Source organism: Heterocephalus glaber, unplaced genomic scaffold (assembly GCF_053883595.1).
Source record: "Heterocephalus glaber isolate CG9 unplaced genomic scaffold, H.glaber_assembly_v1.0 deba00001472, whole genome shotgun sequence".
NCBI classification, from domain to species: Eukaryota; Metazoa; Chordata; class Mammalia; order Rodentia; family Bathyergidae; genus Heterocephalus; species Heterocephalus glaber.
In genome coordinates, this window is record NW_028258315.1 from 78,475,159 (window position 1) to 78,499,151 (window position 23,993).

Sequence of the window (23,993 nt, forward strand, 5' to 3'; positions counted from 1 at the left end):
ATCAAGTGGAAATAAAATTTGGGACCGTACAACTTCTCTGTGTAGATTTAGATACATTTAGGGACTCTGAGAAATGTATCCTCTGGCCTTTGGCAGCTACATGTAGGGACTCGGCAATAATTATGAGAGGAAAATTAAAATTAACTTGATACTTTTAAAGATTTTGGCAAACACGTTTGGAAAGGCTATAAATTAATGATCTTTTGGATGGAAATATTATGCAAGCAAACTTTCCACAGGCTTTGGAAAACACTTTTAAAGGAAAATTATAATCTCTAAGATATTTTCAGGTTTACAAAACAACTATTATCAAACATTGTAAAGAAATGTTGGTCTTTTCTACAATAATTAGCCATAACTCTTCTCTGAAAACAACTGAAGGTTTTACAGAGGCAGTAAAGAAATTATTTCTGAATACATAAGTTGAAATTTCTGAGATTTACAAATGATTAGAGACATTGATATGCTGAGAAATGTCATAGAACTATAACAAAAGTCACTGTAGTTTGTTTGTATGTAGCATATGACATGGTATCCAGATAGTAATTTTTGAATACCTTGGTAAAATCCGACTAACATATTAATAATTGGAAAATAGTGCCAGATTTTGGTAACATCTCAACCTGTAATTTAAGGCCCCGAGAGCTGCTTCTTATAAATGGACTTCTTTCATTTGAAGAATGAAGGTTGTTATAAAAAAAAGTGAAGGAAAGATCATTAGAGATTGGTGGGTGGAACCACTTGTAGCAATATGAGGTGATTTCTACATTTAGCTCTCCAAATTCATTTACCAGACATTTTTTTGTTGATGTGGCTTCTTCTTGCCCTTGAGAGTTTTTAGGGCTCATCTCCATTAGGAAAGAGGGTGTGGTATAGCAAGTTAAATATCTCAAAGTGAAGGCTAGAGAAGTGGCTTCACCTATCATGTTTTTCTTTCCTTTGGTGGGTGCCTTTGGTTCTATGAGTTGGCAACCAAAAACCAAGAGCACAAGGCTAACTCTTCAATTGCTTAATCAAATATAGCCAACCTAGATTCTGAACATCAATCCCATGCCTTTATTATAACCACAGTTGAGCAGACTTGGCTGAACTTCAGTCACCTATCACTAGCAATTTGAATTTGTTTCTTGGAAGGTTTCACAGACACGATTCCATTGTCCTCTTCCCAGCTCAAGCCCATCCCTTGGCACTTCTTCTCTACTGACTGTGGTCTGTGTAGTGGGTCCTAGTCTCGGGTTGCTGTGGCCTTGTACCCTCAGCTGGATTGGCAAGGCTGGCAGAATGAGTGGATGTTCCTCTGGCAACGACTGCAGGGTTCTTCCTCACATATGCCTTCCGGTCTGACCCTTCATTGCTTATTAAAATCTTCATCCACTTTTCTTTTGGTTTGTTGCAATGCTATTACAGGAATAAATCATCTAAGGGGAGGGAGAGGAAAGGAAGTGAAAGTAATAAGAATTAAGATATATATGTGTATGTAACAAATCCACACAATGGATGGAATCAAATGTGTACTAATAAAAGTTGAAAAAGAAGTATTATATTTAACGTATGATTATATTCTTTTTGTAAAAATTTAAAGAATCTGAACTTAACATCACCACCAACCAACCAAATGTAGAGTTTATTGGTACATTTTAGGTATCCCTTATGATCACATTCATCATTGAGAATTTGTACCTGTACATGATATATCTTGATTTTTATTTTCCAACAATATAATCGATGATTATAGATGACTTCATCCAACAACAGCAGGACAATATTTTTTTCTTAGGCTCTCTTGGAATGTACAACAAAGAACATATTCTAGGCTATAAGACACACCTTGACAAAAGCAAGCACTGTTGGTTTGTTGTCAACATTGAAAGATTCATCTTTTAAAGTTATCTTTTTAATTTTTTTTATTTTTTGGGTACCGGGGATTGAACTTGGGACCTTGCGCTTGCGAGGCAAGGGCTGGAACCACTGAGCTAAATTCTCGGCCCTGATAGATTCATCTTGTATTATGTACCATGATGATTTGTTAATCCTATCTATAACAATTGTCTCTCAATATCCTCTGCTGTTTCATCAGTTTGTCTAGTTATGGCTTAGCCAAAAGAAGACTATATGCCACTTTTTGAACTGCAGCCTCTCCAAGTTCATGACAAATGTTCTTAGCAGCAGGCAGAATCAACTCTTCACAATAGTAAAGGGCTCCTTAGCTTTAGCAATGTGGTTAGCTACTAAGAAAAATGCTCTTAGTCCAGATGCATTTGATGGAGTGGTAGCCTTCCATAACTGCATCTGTTTGTGTTCATACTTTTCTCTTGAAAAAACTCTTTAACAGCTTGCCTTTTAAAGTGGGGTGCTTGGTCTCCATGTGTTGAAGCAGTTTTGAAGGTTTATAGTTTCATTGGACAGCCAGTCATCATATATTATATACAAAGTAGGCTTGAAGAATGTGAATCACCAGTTGCAATGAACCTAAAATTTAAGCAGGACTTTTGGTATTTTTTTAAAATGTAGCTTTCTTTTTGTTGGCAGTTTTGTCTTGTTATCTCATAACTGGGTCTTTCCCCCTTTTCAAAGAAGCTGTCTAATGATGTTTGTTTTTGGCTCATGGTTTTATTTTTATTTTTATTTTTTTTTGGTACCGGGGATCGAACTCCGGACCTTGTGTTTGAGGCAGGCGGCAGAACCACTGAGCTAAATCCCTGGCCCAATGTTTGTTTTTTACTCATTTTGGCCAGGGTTAGCTTATGGCTGGCTAGGATTAGCTAAGGTTGGCTTGTGTTAGCTTGTTAACAAAACTGTGACTGAGACAAGCGCATAGTGCAGGAGAGAGACATAGACAGAAAGTCATAAATAAAATAATCAGTGGGCCATGTATGGACTAAAATGAGTGTCAGATTCTGATTTGAAGCCTGCCACCAGATGCAATTTAGTTATCACTTGCCAACCATTGTGAGGGTAATGGTACGAGTCTGCAAGCAATTGATTATGGTCTCTGTGCAGTCAAACCCTTTTGCTAATGTTCATCTGTATTTGCAGCTGCTCCCCAGCATTAGCATCATGGCCTCAGCTCTAACTCAGACTATCAGGCTTTAAATTCTCATGAGCACACAACCTAGATCCTGCACATGTGCAGTTTACAGTAGGGATCATGTTCCTAACAGAAAGAGAATCTAATGCTGCCCCTGATCTGACAGGGGGTGGAGCTCGGGTAATAATGGGAATAATGGGGAGCAGCTTCAAACACAGATAAAGCTTTGCTCATTCACTGTAGGGAACAGAGAAAGGGGATGTTACTAGAACCTCTGCAGTAAGTCCTAGTCTCCTGTGAGCCATGGCAGCACAAAGCGAATTACAGGAAAGGTAGAAAAATGAGACTTTGAGAAGAAGCTGAGCTTTGGGTCTGATCACTGCTGCTCTGGGCAACAAAAAAAGAAAGCTCGTAGCTTACCGCACCTTTTATTCAGTACACTGGGAGAAACAAATGTAACAAATGACTCGGGATAGAGATTCAGTACATCCTCGTAAACAAGATGTAACAAACAACTTGCAGAGAGTTCAGTACATCGGCTGAACAAGATGTAACAATCCAAGAACAATGATGAACTGAGTAGATGAAGATTTTGTTCCTCCCAGGATGTCTTCAGCTGGTGTAATCTTGTCCTGGAGCATCACAGCATCACCGGATCACTGAGGTCTCAGTTGTGACCGGAGGCCAAAATGGAATTATGTCTTGGAATTCCATAGCTGGGCTGTAGGCAGGAGAACTAGGCTAACCAAATGATTTTCCCCTAAAATTATGTAGCATTGCTCCCGACAATTCACCTGCCAGTCGCCTCCTGCTGTGTGGCCAGGTTCCTAACCGGTCATACAACGGTATTTAACCAGGGCCTGGGGGTTAGGAACCCCTGCTTTAACATGAACATAGAGCCAAAAGTCATCAGACATTTGAGAAAACTGACATGAAAAAAGAAACAAAAGCAAAGAGAAACAAAGGAAATGATTCAGAGAAACAGAATATGCAGGAAACAGAAGGAAACTTAAATAACAAAAAAGGAGCTATATCTTCAGAGTAACGCTGATATTACAACCACGAAACAAGACCAGAATGTTATAATGATAATGAAAATAAGCAAACCCATACAGCCCCCTTGCCAACATGTATGGAGTCTATACCACATGACAGGCTACCTTCTAAAAGGGCTATACAAAAATTAACTCATTTAATCTTTAAACCGTCTCAGAAGGTAGGTTCCATTAGTATGTTTGACTAACTCCTCTAAGACCTTAGCTGGTAAGTAGAAAAACCTAGAATTAAACCCAGAGCTGTAGCTTTTAGAAAAAAAGGCTTCAGTTCCTGTGAGCAGATCCCTTTACCATGGAGAAGGAAAGAACACTGATTTCAGAAGAAAATTAGACTGTTAGACACTTGACCAAACCTTTGTAACAGTCTGCATACAGCTCAAGGTATAGGCTACCATCCTGGGAGGAGGTATTGTGGGGGAATAGCAGAAACAACTGGTTCAGACCAACAGCACAGTGCTCTAAGGTACAGTTTTTAGTGTAACCCCTTGGCCACATTCTTTATGGAAACTCTGGAGTAGAATCAGAAGTTTAACGTTTAGGGAAACTAGAAGCCATGGTTAGGTTATGCCATGCTCTTATCAAACTATATCTGTTCCTGGCCATAAGAATAGCTACCATTTAGGGCTTAATCAAATCACCCATACCTCTGTTTCGTGTGTAAGGAAACAGTGGTTCAGAGTGTGGAGCTGACATGTGGCAGAGTGGGGTGAGACCCTGGGCTTACATGTCCGTTTCATTTTTGTTTTATTTTTATTTACTTATTGATACTCGGGATTGAACCTAGGGTCTTTGCACTGACCTACATCCCCAGTCCTATGTTTATTTTTTTTTTAATTTTCAGGCAGGGTCTTGCTAAGTCACTAAATTGTCCAGGCTGGGCTCAATTTGTAATCCTCTTTCCTCAACCTCCCAGGATGCTGGGATTACAAGCATGTGTTACCATGGCTAGCCCTTACTTGACTTTCGACTGTCCCTTTTCCCAGTATGAGATTGCTTGATCCAGTTCTTTACCCCTCCCTCATCGCCAGCCCCTTCACAGTTCTGTGTCCTGATTTTGCATTTGAACATGTGACTTGCTTTGGGGAGTGGGATGTTAGCACGTGTGATGCTGCCAAAGGCTTGGGAAGTGCTTCTTCATGGTGTCTTTCTCTCTTGTACCTTGCTGCTGTGGCTGGATCACAGGTCTTAGGAGCAGGAAGAGAGACACATGGGGCAGCAATGCTCCAGCTGAACCAGCCTACATCAGCCAGCTGCCAGCTGACCCACAAATCCATGAGAATAATTATTGCTTTACACCACTGAATTTCAGGGTGCTGGATTATATAGAATTTTCTTGGCAATAGCTAACTGATATGTCATAAAAATTCTCGCCATCAAGACAAATTTACAGATGACTGATTATTGACAGTAATGAAAAGGCTCAGGGCCTGCCTGACTAGAGCTGCCAGGTTTAACAAATAAAAACACAGCCCCCCCCCCCCCGCCCCGATCAATTTAAATTTCAGATAAACATCAAATAATCTCTCGGTACAGATGGTTCCGATTTACGATGGCTTAACTTTCGATGATTCAACTTCGGATTTTTCCATTTTATGATGGTGTAAAAGTGCTATGTATTCATAGAAACTGTACTTGGCATTTTGATCTTTCTTTGGGATAGTGATATTTGGTGTGACAGTCTCTTTTGAGGCTGAGCAGTGACAGTGAGCCTCAGCTCCAGTCAGCTGCACCACCCCCAGGGTAAACATACTGTACAGGTACTGTGTTGGTAAGCTGTGATGTTCAGTAGGGCAGATGTATTAAATGCAATTTTGATTTATGATATTTACAATTTATAATGAGCTTATTTGGATGTTATCCCATCATAAGTCAAGGAGCATTATATATGTATGATCAATGCAATATTTGGGAAAATATGAAAAACGGTTCATTGTTTATTTGAATTATACACTTAAGTGGGCCTCCTGTATTTTATTTGACAACCTCATTCTGGCAGATTTGCAAGAGTCAAACTATGAAGAAAGCATTTGTGTGTCAATGCGGGCCTGGGCTAGAAAATAAGAGATAAAAAAACCAGAAGTGATTTCCTGTACTCTCTATCAGGCTGTATGTGTATTTTGTAGGGCAGCTTTAGAGCACTTCAGTAGCTTCTTCTAGAGGGACTGAGTCAGAGAAAGAGCTCCCTAAACATTAAGAATGGGCAGGCTTACCAGAGCTTGGAGGAAGTCTGTCAGCTTTCTTATTTTATTTTATTTATTTATTTTTTTTCAGCTTTCTTATTTACCACTGTATAATCTGGGGGCCTTTGGAAAGGCGTTGACTCTCCTGATTTCAGCCCCCTGTGGTACAACAGACAGGAGTATCTCTCTGAACAACCTGAAACCTCCTTCCTTCTAGTGTGGACCCAGGAAGCACTTCTGGTTTCCAGGTTACTACACCACCTGCCTCCTGGGTGCCTGTAGGGGACAGGTGTTGTGGGAGTCTGTGGCACTAGGTGCAGGAAAGGCCTGGCTCTGGACGTGTGTCAAGAGGTCAGGCCAGCTAGCGAACGAGCTACCAGGGAAGCCAGGGGGCTGGATGAAATCAAAGGATAAACCAAGCATTATGAGGGAGCAGAGTGCATAACAGTCCTAATACAGAAATCACCCTCCCTCTCCATCTCTTTTTAGAGGATCCCAGCAAGCCACTGTTTTTGGCTCTGCACAACCTACAATAATTGGCTATTTTTGTGAGTTGTTGCCAACTCAATCCAGGAGGAAATTCCATGCTGTCAGCCAGCAGCACAGATTGTTGCAGGGAAATATGACACAACTCATCCTCTGGGCAAACTTGAAAATTATTACAAATTTCCCCATCCCTCCTCCACTCACACAGCTGGCTGGAGAAGGGTGTAAATTTTTCCATGGAGACAGGAGACTTTCCCTCCGTGTGATTTCTTGTGATCAAACAAATCCTCATGGTTTTTATATTCATTCCGGGTTCCCTTTCCCCGACACCGAAATAGGACCTACACAGACCCTGTTCTGGGGCATGTCCAGGACTTGGGCACCTGGGTCTCCTACACATTCAGTTGATACAAAGTCAGATTCCTGAAAGGGACATTGACCAGTTAAAATTCAGCACCTCCCGATAAATGACACCATGAAAACCAAACATGCAGAACATGATCATCAGGGCAGAACAGTCTTGACATAAACCACAGCCTGCTCATTCAAGGACCAGCATTGACCTAACCACCGATGACTTTGCCCTGGCTTTGGACAGTACTCTCCTTTCTCTGACCCAGGCTGACCCACAGGTCTTGCTCATCAATTTCCCAGACTCTTCTGCTAGAATCCAATTTACTGGATAACTATCGAGCCCCTGCGGTGCTCATCACACTGCGCTAGGCAACAGGAGAATGTAATAATAATGTGCAGGATCTCGCTTCAGGAAGTTTGCTGTTTAGAAGGCAAGATGGCCTACAAATTGCTGTAATGTGAGATGAGACAAATGGGAGCAGCACAGCGGCAGTGAGAATGGGGGGAAGGGGTTTGGAGAGACGCTCCTTACAGGGGCGCCTGGGGGTGTCTCGCCTAGCGGGCAGCATTCGAGTGGGGATGTAAGGGGCTCTTGAAGAATAGGCAAAGGTGTGGAGGGAGACCTTATAGCATGGTGGTGAGCTAAGGGCACACATGCTGAAGCGGGCTGTTGAAAGCTCTAAAAGGTTCGCCATCACTAGCATAGGCTTTGTAGAGAGGGGAGAAGGAAGTTAGGTTTTAGCTTGAGACCAGAGGTCAGAGCCCCAGAAGTACTTCCCTCGAGGAGAAATGAGACTTTGGTTCATGATCCCAACTGGGGTGGGGGCGTCTCCATTGCCCAGTGCAAACAGTTCAGCGCCAGCCCTGACAACTCTTATTTTAATAGATCCTAAAACATTTTACCCTGATAGTCTAAAGGACAGATATGCGCTAATGTTATCTATGTGTATGAATCTTGTGTGTAACAGTAAGTTATGAATTAATGTCCATTGTTAAGCTGTGATCGTGAATCCTTAGGGTGTTTCTTTAGAAGATCTCAACTAGTTCTGTGATCCAGCTGTCTCTGTGGATTAAGAGAAAGTAAACTCTCCCTGTTGTAAAAACTCTGGGAGCAGCAGGAAACCAACCTGTCAACTGAAATTGATTTATTCACTCAACTGGAATGACCCGACCCACTTAACACGTCCTCAGAGAGGGAGCAGTTTACTTCACTCAACCCATAGGATCAGGCTGATTACAACATTTTAAGGTAACATCTTCCAGAGCAAGCGTGGGTGGAAACTACCATCCCCACTTAATACATGGAGAAAATTAAGCGCAATTTTTAAAGTCGCATAAGAGACGCTCACTTCCAGCCTAATAACACATTCATCAGATCACCCTAACCCACCGTTTCCTGAAGTGCAGGATAAATTCCTTCCTTTGCATCTCTACGTACACATTTCCCTTAACCCCAAATCTAGATGGTAAAACTTCTATATCATCAAAAGAGAAAGCTAGTCTTGCATAGCCCTCAACCCTCCCTCACTTATTTTCAGACGAGATCGGGCGCATTCAGGGTGGTATGGCTGTAGACCTCACTTATTTTCAAATACCTGGTAGTCTCTCCTTTCTTCCCTCCATGGCAGCTCCTTCCAACCTCTCCTGCGCTGGTTTAGAATAAATCTTTTTAAGTCCTTTCTGTGTACACAGCTTGCAGGCTGAGGCAGAGCTCAGAGCCCCGACAAGCCGAGGTTGATTATGTGACAGACTAGCTTCAGGCGCTGGGTCCATGAGGCAATGACATGTGCAGCCGAGTCAGCTTCCAACACTTCCCCCTGGCCTTGATCACCCGGGGTCTCCAGGCACTCGTGTATGTTGATCTTGGGATGCAAAGCAGCTGCTGGCTTCTGAGGCGTCTTGGTAACTATGAAGGCAGAGATATAAACATCAGTGAGTACGTCAGGAAGCAGGTGGCCAGTCTTAAGGGTTAAAGCATGAGCAGGGCTGATTCTGCCTTGTTTTGTCTTTTTTTCTTTCTTTCTGTTCTGGGGATTGAACCCAGAGCCTCGCCTATGCTAGGCAAGCCCTTGACCACTGAGCTACATCCCCAGCCCTCCTAATCCCTGCTTTAAAAATTTTTATTTATTTAAAATTTTATTTTGACACAGGGTCTTGCTACCTTGCCTAGGTTGGCCTTGAATTTGTGATCCTCCTGAGCAGCTGGGATTACAGGTGTGCACTACTATGCAGGGGATTCTGCTTATTTTGTGTTGCTAATGACGAAAGCAGGATTCCTAGGTCTCTCATCAAATGGGATGACTTTGATGATGAGGCTTTGTAGAGATCTCTTAGTTCTGCATTTATCCCACGAGTATGTGCAGAGGGGTGAGCATGTGCCAGACGCTGCTTAGGCAGCAGAGGTAGATGTGAATAAAGCAAAGTCCCTGACCTCAGAGAACGTGCACCTGAGGCGACTGACCAACTGTCCTGGTTAGCCTGGGGCTCACGTGAGTCTCAGGACATGGGCCTTTCAGGGGTAAGACTGGGACAAGTGGGTCACCCTATGGGGGAGACACACATCTAAAAAGTACACAAATCTATGCAATAATTTTGAATGGCGATGCATGCAGTGAAGGGAGTAACAGCCAGAGGGCGATACTGAGCGGCTGGAGGTGGAGGATGGAGTGGAGGCTCTGAGCGGACAGCACTGAACTGTGGCCTGAGGAGCCCTGAAGAAGCTCAGAGGGCCAAGCAGGACGAGCTAGAAGTACAGAAGGCTAGCTGTGGCCCGGAGTGCAGCCAGAGGGGAGGAGATGAAGTCGGGGAAGGTGGCAGGGCCTGGGCAGGCCGAGTCTTGTGGGCTGTGGCAAGGAATCCAGCCACCTGCCAGTTACTACAGCCTGACTGTCTTCTAGGGCTTTACATATGTGAACTCATTTTATCATCATCCTCCCCTTGTTACAGATGGAGAAACCGAGGCACGGGAAGGCTGAGCACTCTCCTATGTACACACAGCTATCAGTGGCAGAAAGCCAGGCCACTGGCCAGGAGCTTGGCCTCAGCGTCTCCCCCAGCCTCTTCCTTCACTGCCAGACTTTTAGGTAGAGGGAGAACCACAGTCTGGCTCATATGTGGGCCGAATCTTGTCTGTGTCTTCCTGCATGGCTCCTCTGCTCCTGACCCACCAGTTCTAGAGCCTGATGAACTAGATTATCAGCGGGGCATGTGGCTTTAATATTTTCACAGTGGGCTTCAAACAGAAGAAACCAGGGAGGTGAAAATATATTGCTTTTTTAACATCCACTTTGCTTCTTTATAACCATCCTTGATATGTTATTCTTACCCCTTGTTGAATATATCAAGCAACATAACCATCCGACTGCAAAAGCTGTTATATTAGCAACCAAATTACTATATCGGGTGTGGTTAACAATGGGTTTTCTTTCCTCTACCATTTCTGATAAGATGTTTGCACAGCATTATATGGGGAAATACAGAGCTACGGCAATAAAAAATGAACAAGGATAATTTGTGTTGGCATTTCCACAATAGAATGTCAAATATTTCATACCCTGGTGATATTAAAGCCTTTCTATGCTTACAGCTACTTTCTTTTAAAAAATGCTTTATGTTCATTTTATTATTAATCTTAAGCTGTGCAAATATATTATCTATACTCTTTTTACATGATATGTTTCTCAAACAATACTTTAAAGTCTGTCATAAAAATAAATGTCTTGAGCGTTGAAAATGAAACTGTGTCAGACAAACTAACAGGCATTTGCAATGGAGAGAGGGAAAATTCTTTTCACGGACCTGCCTGGCTTCATTTCAGGTAATGGCCCATCCTTTACAGGACTCCCGGCAAGATCATTTATACAAAGAGACTGTGTTGCCTTTGGTGGAACATGGTCATTAATCAGTGTGGACTCATTTTCCTCATTATTGTTAGGATTCTTCTTTACACCGAAGCTTTTGCGGGGGGGAGGTAGATAAGGATAATCAGATCCTGGATTTAACCAGGAGTCACCACATTTTTTCCCCTGGTGTTAGGAATGGAACCCAGGGATTGCACATGCTAGGCAAGTGCTCTACCACCGAGCTGTATGTGCGGCCCCTGAATCATCACATTTGTAAAAGTTTTCACAAATCACATATGTGAAATGAGTTGAAAGGTAATCTGCATACATCATTTGGATTTAAGGGCTTTTTAATTCTTTTTGAATGTTTTTATTAAAAAGTTTTATTAATAGGTATTGGTTGTATATATTGATGGGGTTCAGTGTGATATTTCCATCCAGGCATATTGCATGCAGTGATCAAATCCAACAACCTCCTCCACATCCTCAACTCTTCCCACACCTCTTTCAATCTCTTGTAATCTCCATTTTACTTTCAAGGAGACTTTTTTTTTTAAGCTTCCACATATAATAAGCTTTTAAATTAATTAATTAATTAATTTTTTGGGTTTTGAAATAGGGTCTCTCTATTAGTTCAGGCTGGCCTTGCACTCACTGTGTAGCCCAGTCTGGCCTTGAACTCATGGCAATCCTCCTGCCTCAGCCTCCCAAGTGCTGGGATTATAGGCATGTGCCACCACTCCTGGCAAGCTTTTTTATTTTTAGAAATAGTTTTTACTACAGCACTCTGAAAAAAGAGATTGAAGAGGATATCAGAAAATGGAAAGACATCCCTTGTTCTTCGGTAGGAAGAACCAATATGGCCATACTTACAAAATTGCTATACAGATTCAATGCAATCCCGATTGAAATCCCAAAGTACATTTCACAGAACTACAGAAAACAATCCCAAAATTCATTTGGAACAAGAAGAAACCTAGAATAGAAAAAGCAATTCTAGGCAACAAAGACAAGGCAGGGGGTTTCACAATCCCCAACTTGAAACTATACTACAAAGCTACTGTGATAAAAACAGCACGGTACTGGTAAAGAAACAGACCTGAGGATCAGTGGAACAGACTACAAGATACAGAAACAACTCCAGACATACCCAGCCACCTCATCTTTGACAAAGTAGCCAAACACCCTCACTGGAGGAAAGATATCCTCTTTAATAAATGGTGCTGGAAAAGCTGGGTTTTGACCTGCCAAAGATTAAAACTAGACCTATATCTCTCACCGTGCACTAAACTAAAATTGAAATGGACCAAAGATCTAAGTATTAAAACAGAAACACTAAACTTCCTGGAAGATAAGTTAGGTAGAACTCTTGAAGACATTGGTATAGGAAAAAGACTTTATCAACAAAACCTCAGTCGTACGAGAACTAGCACAAAGAATCAACAACTGGGATCTCATCTTATTAAAAAGCTTCTGCCCAGCCAGAAAAATCACCAACAGTGTGAAGAGACAACCAACAATGTAGGAAAAATTTTTTTACCAGCTGTTCCTCAAAGGACTACTGTCTAGAATATATAAAGAACGTAAAAAATTCAGGGCCCCTAAATTTAAAGACCCAATCCCAAAAATGGGCATCTGAAATGAACAGACCTTTCTCAGATGAAGAAGTAGAAAGCAGCAGCAAGTAAACATGCGAAAAATGTTCAACATCACTGGTCATTAGAGAGATGCAGATGAAAACAACACTGTCTCCTTCCAGAGAGTTCACAACACAATAATCGGAGATCAACAATCATTATCTGCCTTTTGTAGAAAAGAAAAAAAAAAGTAAATAAAAATTTTTTAAGAAGTTAAAACAACACTGAGATTCCACCTCACTCCAAAAAGAATGGCTGCTATCAAGAAATCAACCAATAACAAATGCTGGGGGGCTGTGAGGGTCCTTTTTAGGGACCCTTCTCCATTGTGGGTGGGAGTGTAGACTGGTTCAACTACTGTGGAAATCAGCATGGAGATTTCTCAAAAAACTAGGACTAGAGGTCCCATTTGACCCAGCTATTCCCCTGCTGGGTATCTTCCCAGAAGAGTTAAAAGCATCATACCACAGTTATATATGAACACCCATGTTTATAGTGAGACAGTTTGTAATAGCTAAATCTTGGAAACAGCTCAAATGCCCATCAACTGGTGACTGGATAAAAAAGATGTGGGTTTAAAAAATAAAATAAAATGGAGTACTACTCATCCATAAAGAATGATAAACTAGAGATGTTTATGGCTAAATGGATACACCTTGAGACCATACTCTTAAGTGAAATAAATAGGACACACACATGTAAATACTGAATTGTTTCTCTGGTGTGAGAAGCTGAAAGTGTAAAGAGCAAAATATATAATAGATATTATAAAATAGAAAAAAAGGTTCAAAGGGTAGGGGGAACTAGGCGGGGGCAGGGGAAGGAAAAGAAAAAAATGAGAAAAGAAAAAATGGAGACAAAGCTTTTGTAAATAGGGAGGGGTGGAGGGGTGAAGGGGTGGAAGGGAGGGCATGGGAATGGGGAAAAAATGAGAACCAAGATATATCATGTACAGGTACACATTCCCAATGATGAATGTGATCATAATGTGTACCTAAAACGTACCTATAAACTTTTAGTGAAAAAAATAGTTTTTAATGTAAACCACAAAAAATATTTTGGATAAGAATGCATCAAAAGAAAAAAAACCCCAGGAGAGATCTATAATAATTCTGGCTTTGCATTTCAAAAATGGCCCTAAAAAGCAGAAGCGGAGCCCCAAGCCTCCCCATGGCATCGTGGAACCTGGTGAAGACTGTGCATGGTCTATGCCGATGCTTGCTGTCCAAGTTCACCGGTCTGAAGGCGACAAGAGAGGTTCGTAAGGCCCTGCTGTGGGAGACAGCTTTGGAAGCTGAGGCAACTCAGTTTTAGGAACTGCCAACAGGATTGCATGGTTGCATAAGTGAGTATAGATACCACATTTGTTATCAAACAAGGTTTTTTTTCTTAAATCTTCTTTCATGGCAAACACAGGAACAAAACCTTTACTATCCCAGAGAGAAGCATGTGGAAAGGTGGGACAAGCTCCTGTCCTCTGAGAATGGAATACTGTACTTGGTGTCTAGCTCATGGGAGTGGGGCGTGGGGACAGTGGGGGAAAGTTTAGGTTGAAAAATGACCACACAAATATTTGTCCATGTTCTGATCACCAGGACCTGTAACATGACCTTATATGGAAAAAAGTGAATATTACATTGTAGAGCAAAAGAAGTGACTGAGAGTCTTTTTTTAACATAAGCTGCATTTTTTACAGTTTAATATTTATTTGTGTATTTGTGGCCTGTGAATTGAACTCAGGGCCTCACCTTTGCTAGGCAAGTGTGCTACCACTGAGCCAATCACCAGCCAACTTGAGAATCTTTTTATTGGTACCGGGGATCGAACTTGGGACCTTGTGCCTGCAAGGCAGGTGCCAGAACCGCTGAGCTAAATCCCTGGCCTGAGAATCTTAAAAGGAGTTAATCTTGGATTGTTAGGGTGGCGTCTAAATGCAGTCATGTGTATTTCTGTACCGGGGAGGCAGAGAGAGCCCAGGCAGGCACCCACAGAGGAGAACGTGATGTGAAAACCGACGCCGAGATGGGGAGGTGCAGACCCGAGCCAAGGGACGCCTGCAGTCACCAGAGGCTGGAAGAGGCAGGGACTTCCACAGAGTGGCCCTGCTCACACTTTAATTTTAGACTTCTGGCCTCTAGGACTCTGAGAATACATTTCTGTTCCTTTAAACTAAGTTAATTTGCTACAGTAGCCACCAGAAGTGGTTGTGATGGCTAATAGGTCTGGGGAGAAATAAGGAGGAAAACATTATTTTTTTGTGGCAAACTTGAGACTAAATACTTTGGTTAAATTGCTGTACAGTGGACTCTCAAGTTACAACAGGCCTGACATAGGAACAACTTGGGTTAAGTCAGTAATTTTAGTTTAAACTTACAAAGTCTTGAGTTATGAGCTGAATGCCAGCTGCCTGTGCTTCCAGATGGTCTCAGATACAGATTTAACCCTTAAAGAGTTCTGGAAGGAACATTACAACATCCTTTCCTGTGTGGGGTTAAGTGAGAAATCCTGGGTCAGTGCCTCTCTAAGGACATCGAGATCTGCTTGTGTATATGAGAGAGACTTTGACGGCTGTGTAGAGGAGCCTGAGCCTTCAAGTGACCAACTTGAGTTACAACCAGCCCTTGAGAACAAATTGAGTTCATAAATCAAGGATCCACAGTACAAAGATTCTGGGAGTTGGCAAACAGCAATGGAATCCTGTGACAGGCAGAATTCTCGGATGCCTCATGATCTTCATCCCGTGCTGCTACTCCTGTGGTTATATTATGTTACACGGCAAACAGATTCTGCAGATGTAAAATTACTGATCAGTTTATTTTAATATGGGGAGATTATGGTGTGGCGCTAACCTAATCACACAGCCCTTTAAACACAGAGCATTTTCTTGAGTTGGTACACAGAACAGGACACAGCAAGACATACTCTGGCTGGCAAACTTTCGTTCTGTGAACTGTGGAGAGAGAAGTGTGGCTCCTACTGCTGATGGTGGCTCCTGTCTGACAGCTAGCAAGAAATAGTGACCTTAGTCCTCTAGGCAATAGGAATGGGCTTTGCTAACAGCCCGAAAGAGGATCATGAGACCCAGATGAGAAGCACAGCCTCAGCCACTCCCTTGATTTCAGTCTTACGACGACAACGTAAAACTCGGCCACAGTGTGGCCAGCTTCTAACCTACAGACTGTCAGCTATAAAGTGGATGTCATCTGAAGCTGTTGTTTGTGGCAGTTCGTTATGCAGCAATAGATAACTAATGCACACTGCCACATACTACTGACCCAATCTGCACAGGGCAGGGAGGGTGCAGATACGAAAGAATCCTTTCTCTCCAGGGCCTGCCTCTACTCGGCCCCACTTTATTCCACCTTCCCCCATATGCCCGGACTGTCAAGATTCTGCTAAAGTAGGGGCCAGGGATTTAGCTCAGTGGTTCCGCTGCCTGCCTTGAAAGTGCAAGGTCCTGAGTTCGATCCCTGGTACCAAAAAAAAAAAAAAAAAGATTCTGCTAAAGTCCAGAACACATTTTTTTCTTATCTGATTTATCTAAGTTAATCCCAAAGAAATCAAGTTCTTAGTGTGGCAAAAGTTCCTACAGGCAGGTGCTGAAATCATATGGCATGGAGAATAAATTTGCCCATTCCAAATGGGATTCCATGCTATGGTGTGCAGCACACGTGCAGCACACACACACACACACACACACACACACACACACGATGGCACAGCTAAATGCTAAGATGTAGTTTGTCCATTTTCAAGGAAGAAACTATAGACATTCTAGAGGAAAAAAACCATCTTGTACCCAATTCAGAGAATAAATGTTCTCTCTACTTGTTCCAGACTCACTAACTTCCTTTAAGCCTCTGGAATGTGCCGAACTCTTTCCTACTGTAAGGCATTTTCATATGCTTTACCTCTGCCTGAAATATTCTTTCTCCCATCCTTTCAATGGTTAATTCTTTATCTTCAAGGATTCAATTTAACTATAATCTCCCCAAGACTCTTTTTCCCTGGCCACCCAATCTAAAATTGGTCTCCACTGTTAGTCTCTCCAAGCTCCTTGTTATTTTCTGTCATGGAACTTTATCACATCTTGTAATTATATATTGATTTCTTTACTTGCTTGACCACTGGACTATAGCTTCATATATTACTCAGTGCTCTTTCTGATTGCAAGCAACAGAAACATCCTTCAGCTTGCTTAAACTCTACGAGGGGGTATACTTTGTGGAATTCAGAAAAAATTCCTTCTCAGCAGGGCCAGGAATGATGAATATTGTAGGAGTTTTCAGACTTTCTCTCACAATTCCAGCCACTTTAGAAATCTGGGTGCCTCCACTCACATTTCAAGTTCCTGGGAGAGAATTCTGAGTTCCTACCCATGGACTGGGAATTTCTATGAGGGGTCGGTCGGAGGCCAAGAAAACACAATCTGTTATCTTGTCATCAGAAGGGGGGGTGTGAAAGTGACAGGTCTGAGACTCATGCGCATCACCGGCTTTCACTGAACATGGATGGATTGTAAGGCTCTGGGCTGTGTAGCTTCACTATCAGTGTCTGATTTCTTCCATCTCCCACAGGCCTTGCAGTTCTTGGATGGCATAAGCCCCCATCAAGTGTTGCCATCATCAAGAAGCCATATAGCACTCTGCCTAGGAAACCCAATGCCACGGCCGAGCCAGCCTGTTGGAGTCCACAGAGCTGGAAGGGTCTGAGCCCGGCCTGGAGAAGACAATCTGGACTCAGGATACACTGAGAGAGACTGGAACATGAGCTCTGCCTTGTCACTGTGACTGTCAACACCTAGCCTGAGCTTTAACTTTAAAAATGGGTGTTCTTAAAGGAGATCATTATTAGACAAGAGGAAGGGAATAGCAGAGGGTATAAGAGCAGGCAAGTGGGGGATGGATATGAGCAAAATATATGCATTGAAAACCCCCCAAAAATGTGACCCTAAGGGGAGAAGTGGGGCAAGGAGGGCAGTGGGAGGGCGACAATGACCAAAGTACGTTATGTGCACACAGCGATCTTCCAAAATAAAGCCCATTAACCTGTATAACCAATAAAAGAGTGAAAATGGGGCCAGGGACTTAGCTCAGTGCTGCTGCCACCTGCCTTGCAAGCTCAAGGTCCTGAGTTCGATCCCCGGTACCAAAAAAAAAACAAAACAAAGAAACAAAGAGTGAAAATAGTGAGAAACCAGAAAAAACTCCTTCAGTTAAAAACTGGCATAGTCATAAAAAGCTATGAGGACATTTCTTTAAATGGCTAGTAAAGCTCTTCAGGGTACAAATTCCATAAGATGAACGTCATCATTATGAATATCTAGATTGTACCAATAAACTTAATAAAAAAATAAAGCCCTTCAGAGAATCCTTTTCACTATATCATATTTTTGCGTACCATCATCATCACAGATTATTTTATTTTATACAGGTATTTATTCACTTATCTGTTTCTCCACCAAAATGAAAGTTTCAGGAGGTCAGGGACTTATCTGTCTTATTTAAGGCTTTATTTTTAATGCCTGGCAATTAATAACTAAGTAAATAAATAAACAAATAAATTTGTGCAATGCTGGGGACTGACTGTAAGTCCTGCACACTGAGCTACATCCATCGCCCTTTTTATTATTATTGGTGGTGGTGTTTTTTAATTTCGAGACAGGGTCTCACTAAGTTGCTCAAACTAAGCTCAAACTTGTGATCCTTCTGTCGAAGGCTGCCAGAGCTGCTGGAATTACAGGCATTCGCCACCACTTTCAGCTAATAAATATTTGGTAATAAATGAAGACAGGAATGAAAAAATGGAGAGCCAAGGGGGAACAGAAAGGACAAGGGGGTCATCCATTTTGAGGGTCTGATATGATGGGAGGGATTTACAAGCTCCTGCAAACAGGCTTTGTCCTATAAGCCACATTGTCTAGGTTCCTGCTGCCTTTTCCTTCTGTCCTCCCCTGACATTCTCCTTTAGTCCCTCATCTTTAAATATTCCAGCCTGTCTCAGCAGAGTCACAGAGTAGGTAAAGGAAGGGTAACGGGCAGAGGGCCCCTCCTCTGAAGATGCCAGGACCCAAGCAATCAGGTGTCCCAGTGGAGGCGCCCCTCACTGCCCGGAAACAAGCGGGAATTTCGTGGACAGTCTACCTGAAACAAGGGGCGGTTTCCTTAACTCTTCCTTAGATGTGTGAGGATTAGGTGACAGAATATGTGGCTGACACACAGCGGGTCCTATGGGAATGTCAGTTCTAGAAATTGCTAAGCCTCACTGCTGAGTGAGAAACTGTACTGTGTTCAGAATGACTGCCAGCTTTGGCCCCTGGCGTTTCCGCTTTTTCAAGAAAAAAGTCCTTTTAGGGTCACCAGGTGGCAATTTAGCTGGAACAGAGGAAATGCAAATTGCTCAGTGAGCAGCCAATCTCTGGTGTAATCTAGTGGTTTCCCTGTAAGGAAGCTCAACAAACAACAGAACCCCTGACCTCTCATTATGGTTCCCCACCTGCTTTGTAATCAAACACCCATTTATGGCTGGGAGCGGCTGAGCTGCCCTGCCAGTGAGTTTTCAAGCAGACTTCCTTTGTGTGCCTGGTAAGAGGATTTCCCTAAACAGCTGGAGTGACCAAGCCCACTATTAAATCCCTGGCTCCTGGGGACCCAGAGGGATTCAAGCCTGCAAGGACACAAGAACGCTGCCCTTGGCCCACAGTCTACACCAGAAATGCAATTTCCTAAACAAACTTGACCTAGAGGCACTGGGTCACCTTTCACCCAGAGGCTTTCGAATCACTTAGGGGATGTTTTGGCTTTTGAAATACTCTGATCGAGAGTTTATCTTGACAAAACTCCTGCAGGACCCCACTGGAGAGCCTCAGATTCTAAGATTTCAGAAATCCAGGCAGTTGGGAGAAGGGTTGGTGCATTTCAGTAGATTTCATTGGCTGGACCTCCTGCCCTGAGAAATGGGAGAGGAGAAAGCTACTTCACCGCTCTGTAAAATGAGAATAAGAATAATATATGTGCCATGAGTGTATAATGAGGATGGCATAATTTAGAACAGTGCTTGGCATATACTATCATTCAATACATATTTATCTCCCCATTTCCCTCACTCTGTTTGTCAAATGACTATCTTCATTGATTGAGAGGGGAATACACGAACATGATTTCAAAAATGCAAAGTTACACATGGGTTACGGTGGAAAAGGAACTCTCCCTCCCACGCCTCACCCGTCCCCCTCTCAGAGAATCTTCCCAGTTTCTTGAGCATCCATCCAGATGATCAATACAGATATACATTTGTATTTTATATATGCACTTTTAAAATGACAAATGGTAGTGCACAACATATTTCTGGGGCTTTCTTTTAAAAAGATAACAGCTTTATTGAGATATAATTCACATTCCATGTAATTCACCCATTTAAAGTGTGTCTTGCCTTTTTATGTGTCATTTATCTCAGATAGTTCCATATCGGCATAACCATATCCCCGTCATTCTTTTCGATGGCTGTCTCTCATTCCACTACATGGATGTCCCATAATTTTATTTATTCAGTCCTATATTGATGGATGTTTAGGTTACTGCCAGTGCTGCAATAAATAATGAATATCCTTGGATGTCAGTCTTGCTGCATGTCCAAATGTTTTTCTGATATTTCTGCCCCTGCCTCTGTCCTTTTGCTGGGAGTATGATCTGCTTGCTCCCCACTATGGTCCTAATACCACCACTTACAAACTGACATGTGGACAGTGCTGGCTGAGTGTTGGATGTGTGCACTGTTGTCACCTTTGGCTTGTGGTTTCAACACACACTCCAACTCATACAGTATTATTAATAATTATTAGTGTTCATGAGACTGAGGAGTATGACGGAGCTTGGCAGAAAAGTGACAAGGCAAATTGGGGCATGTCTGTAGTTTTGGTATAACACTATTTACTAATTGTCAAAGCTGAATTTGGCAGGTATAATTGTGGACACACCACATTTCAGGTAGGAAAGCCAGTTTCTCTCCATTTCTCTTCCCTACCACTCTTAGAAATGAGCCTATATAGGCTTGCACAGGGCTCAGACTTTGTTATCAGAAGGTTTTTCTTGACAACCCAAGGGTGAAAGGAAAAGTCCTAAGAACTTGTCTGAGAAGAGACAAGAGACATTTTTCAGTCTGTCCTCCCGCTTGTACTACTCACCAGGCCCAAGGCTAAGCTCTTCCTTTGTGCACATTAACACAGTTGCTTCTCACGACATCCCCAGGAGACAGGAGCTGTTATGACCACAGCCATACCCATTTTACAGATGTGGAAACTGAGGCATGCAGACGTTCTGTAACTTGCCCAAGGTCTTCCAGCCAGTGAGTTGGGAAGCCGGGGTCTGTCTAGTGGCCTAGATTCTGTATGTGGTCACCTGCCCCTCTCTATTGCTGCAGACAGCAGGTGCCAAGGCACTTGGTTTAAGTACAACCAAATGAGAGTGCCTAGTACAATGCTGGCCACACAGAAGGCTTATGATATGTTATTATCTTATTCCTGACCACATTCTCCTGCTTCTTGTTAAATTCTTCTATTAAAGATATATTCTCGAGGCCTTTCAAGAATGTTCTATGAAAACACAATGTAAACTGGGCATGGTGGTGCATACCTGTAATCCCAGCACTCAAGAGGCTGAGGCAGGAGGATTGCCATGAGTTTGAGGCCAGCCTGGGCTACATAGTGAATTCAAGGCCAGCCTGAACTACATAATAAGACCCTTATTAATACAATAAAAGAAAAAGAAAAAAAGGGAGAAAGATAGAAAACACAATGTACACGGGAAAGTGCAGTACCCTTGGTAGCAGTTAGTCCAGTTCAAGGAAAGGCCCTGGGCTCCATTCTCAGCTCTCCAACTTGCTAGCTGTGTGGCCTTGGCCAAGCCCCTTTGCTTTTACTAAATTTGTTTGCTTTTTTGTTTGTTTGTGGTGCTAGGGATCAAACTCAGGGCCTCATACATTACTTATATTTTTAGTTTTTTTACAGTTCTGGGGCTTGAACTCAGGGCTTTTTGTACATGCGAGGCAAACAGTCTATCACTAAGCTATAGCCCCAGCCCCAAGTCTGCTTTCTTATCTGTAAAAAAACAGTGAGAGTGACTTTGTGTTGCTGCAAAGTAATGAAGTTCAGGTACTTAGCACAGCGCTGAAGCAGGGAGGTTGTGGAGAACAGTGGTTCCTTCACCATTTATTAGCTGGGCTAAGTTAGGCAAATCATTTCTCCTCTCTCTGAGCCTCAGTCCCTTGCCTGGAAAGTGGGGCTTTTAAAGGGACCTTCTCGATAGCATTAGTACAACAGGTAAATGAGATCACTGGCAACAATCACAGTGAATGTTCACTGGGTCCGGGCTAGGTACAGCCATCTTCATTGTCTCGGTTTCTTTAAATGGTTATATTATTCAGCATTCTCCAAGGAAATACTTTATCACCCACTGTACTGGTTTGCTAGGGCCGACATAACAAAACATTGCAGTCTGGGTAGCTTGAAAAACAGACATCTACTTCTCAGTCTGGAGGTTAGAATTCCAAGATCAAGATCCTGGCAGGGCTGGCTTCTTCTGAGGCCTCTTTCTTTGACTCACAACTGGCTGCCTTCTCCCTGGGTCCCCATTTGGCCTCTCCTCTGTGCATGAATATCCTGGTGTGTGTGTCCAAATTTTCTCCTCTTTTTGTTTTTTTGAGACAGGGTCTCACTGCATATTTTAGGCTGGCCTCAAACTCACAGAAATCCTCCTGCCTCAGCCTCCCAAGTGCTGGGATTGCAATCGTGTGCCACCAGTCTCAGCTCAAATTTCCTTTTCTTACAGGAATACCAGTCAGACTGGATTAGAGTTTACCCCAACAGCCTGGAAGCCCAGCTGACACGTGGACCAGGTGGAACTTAACTCATTTTAAATTAATGATCCCTTTAAATTCCCCCTCTCATCTCTAAATACAATCACATTGTAAGGTTCTGGGGTTAGGGTGTCAACATGTGAATTGGGGAGGGGTACAATAAAGCCTATAACAAGGTTCTAATACCTACTGAAAGGACTGAGGATTAAAAAAACAAGTCATGTGGCAGGTCTGTGACTGTCTACAGCAGGCACTCAATAAATGTTATCTTCTTTCCCACATCTGGAAAACCCTTTGGAGTCATAAAAAATGATAAGCATAGGCCTCAGGTGGTAGGAACCACAGAAGAATTTGGAGAACTGATGGGAATTCTTCCTAGTATAAGAGAAGGAGAAATTTTCCTTCCCAGGACTTGCCTAACACAGTGATTCTCAAACCTGAACGTGCATATGAGCTCCCTGAAGGGCTTGTTAATCCCCAGGAAGCTGACTCAGGGGGTCCGGGGTGGCCTGAGAATTGGCATGTGTCGCAAGTCCCCAGATGATGCTAAAATTGCTGATCTGGGGATCACACTTGAGAACTACCAGCCTACTGCATTACTTGTGCACTGGAGGGTTAGAATGAGTGATATGGCGCGTGGGGTACAGGGAGTGAGTGTTCCAGGCCATAGTGGTTTGCTTGCAGTGGTGTGCTGGATTGTATTTCTGAGGTGTCCATCAGGATGACCCCAAGCTAGCTTCAGCCTATTTCTCCATTTTCTCCCAATGATAGGAACTGGGGAGATTTTTCAGGCAATTTGCAAGGAGCTAATCCTGCTCAGGTCCTACATCCCTTCTTTACCCCCTTCCTTCCCTCCTTCTGGCTGGTCCTCTCTGGCTGGGCTTCCAGGTGGGCCCTCAGCCTGATGGAGCACTTCAGGAGGGGCCTTCACAGCGAGCAGCAATTTGGCCCCGGCACAGAGCACAGCTCCTGTGAGGGAACAAAGCTGCAGTGTGCAGAAATGTCAGCTTTTCCCAGGCTTGACTGGATGATGGGAGAAGGGAAGGATTTTCTCCTTCTCATTTAAGTAGTTTCTATGTGTCGAAAGATGTTTTATGGAAACAGAAATTGTACCTGATAAAGTGCCAGCATTAATCCATTTGATGCAAGGGAGGCCCTTTTCACAGCAACGTAGCAAGTTAATGTAACACTGATGGATAAGAAATGGCGGATGATAATTTCAAGAGATTTTTTTAAAACCCAATGAGGAAAAGGTTGAGAGAGTGACTTTCCCTTTTATTTCTTCCTGTGAATAAGTGTATCTTTAATACTAATAGTATTTGCTGAAATAGTTTTGGCTAAAGTCCAAAGGGAGTTTTCAGAGTGGGCCAATTTCTCTTTTACATCTGCTTCCCTGGCTCAGCCATCAGATAAGCAGTTCTGTCCAGTAAACATTTATGGAGGTCCTACTGTGTGTCGGGAACCATACTTCAGTCCAAGGAGCTCAGAGGTGAGCCAGGGACCCAGCCAGTGACAATGGCATTCGACAGCCAGGCAGAGCTCATCCACCTCTCAGTTCA

The 23,993-nt window shown here is 42.8% G+C and overlaps 1 long non-coding RNA gene across 4 annotated transcripts in view; it reads right to left on the reverse strand.

The window, feature by feature from the left end:
• Positions 1-250: 250 nt before the first annotated feature.
• Positions 251-23,993, reverse strand: part of LOC110344502 (uncharacterized) — a 43,218-nt gene continuing 19,475 nt past the window's right edge. For all 4 annotated transcript variants that reach the window (XR_002387099.2, XR_015439538.1, XR_002387098.2 and 1 more), the window contains 2 exons: positions 8,699-9,009; positions 251-1,418 (listed from right to left, as the gene is read on the reverse strand). This is a non-coding gene — a long non-coding RNA (uncharacterized LOC110344502). The remainder of the gene's footprint in view (positions 1,419-8,698; positions 9,010-23,993) is intronic.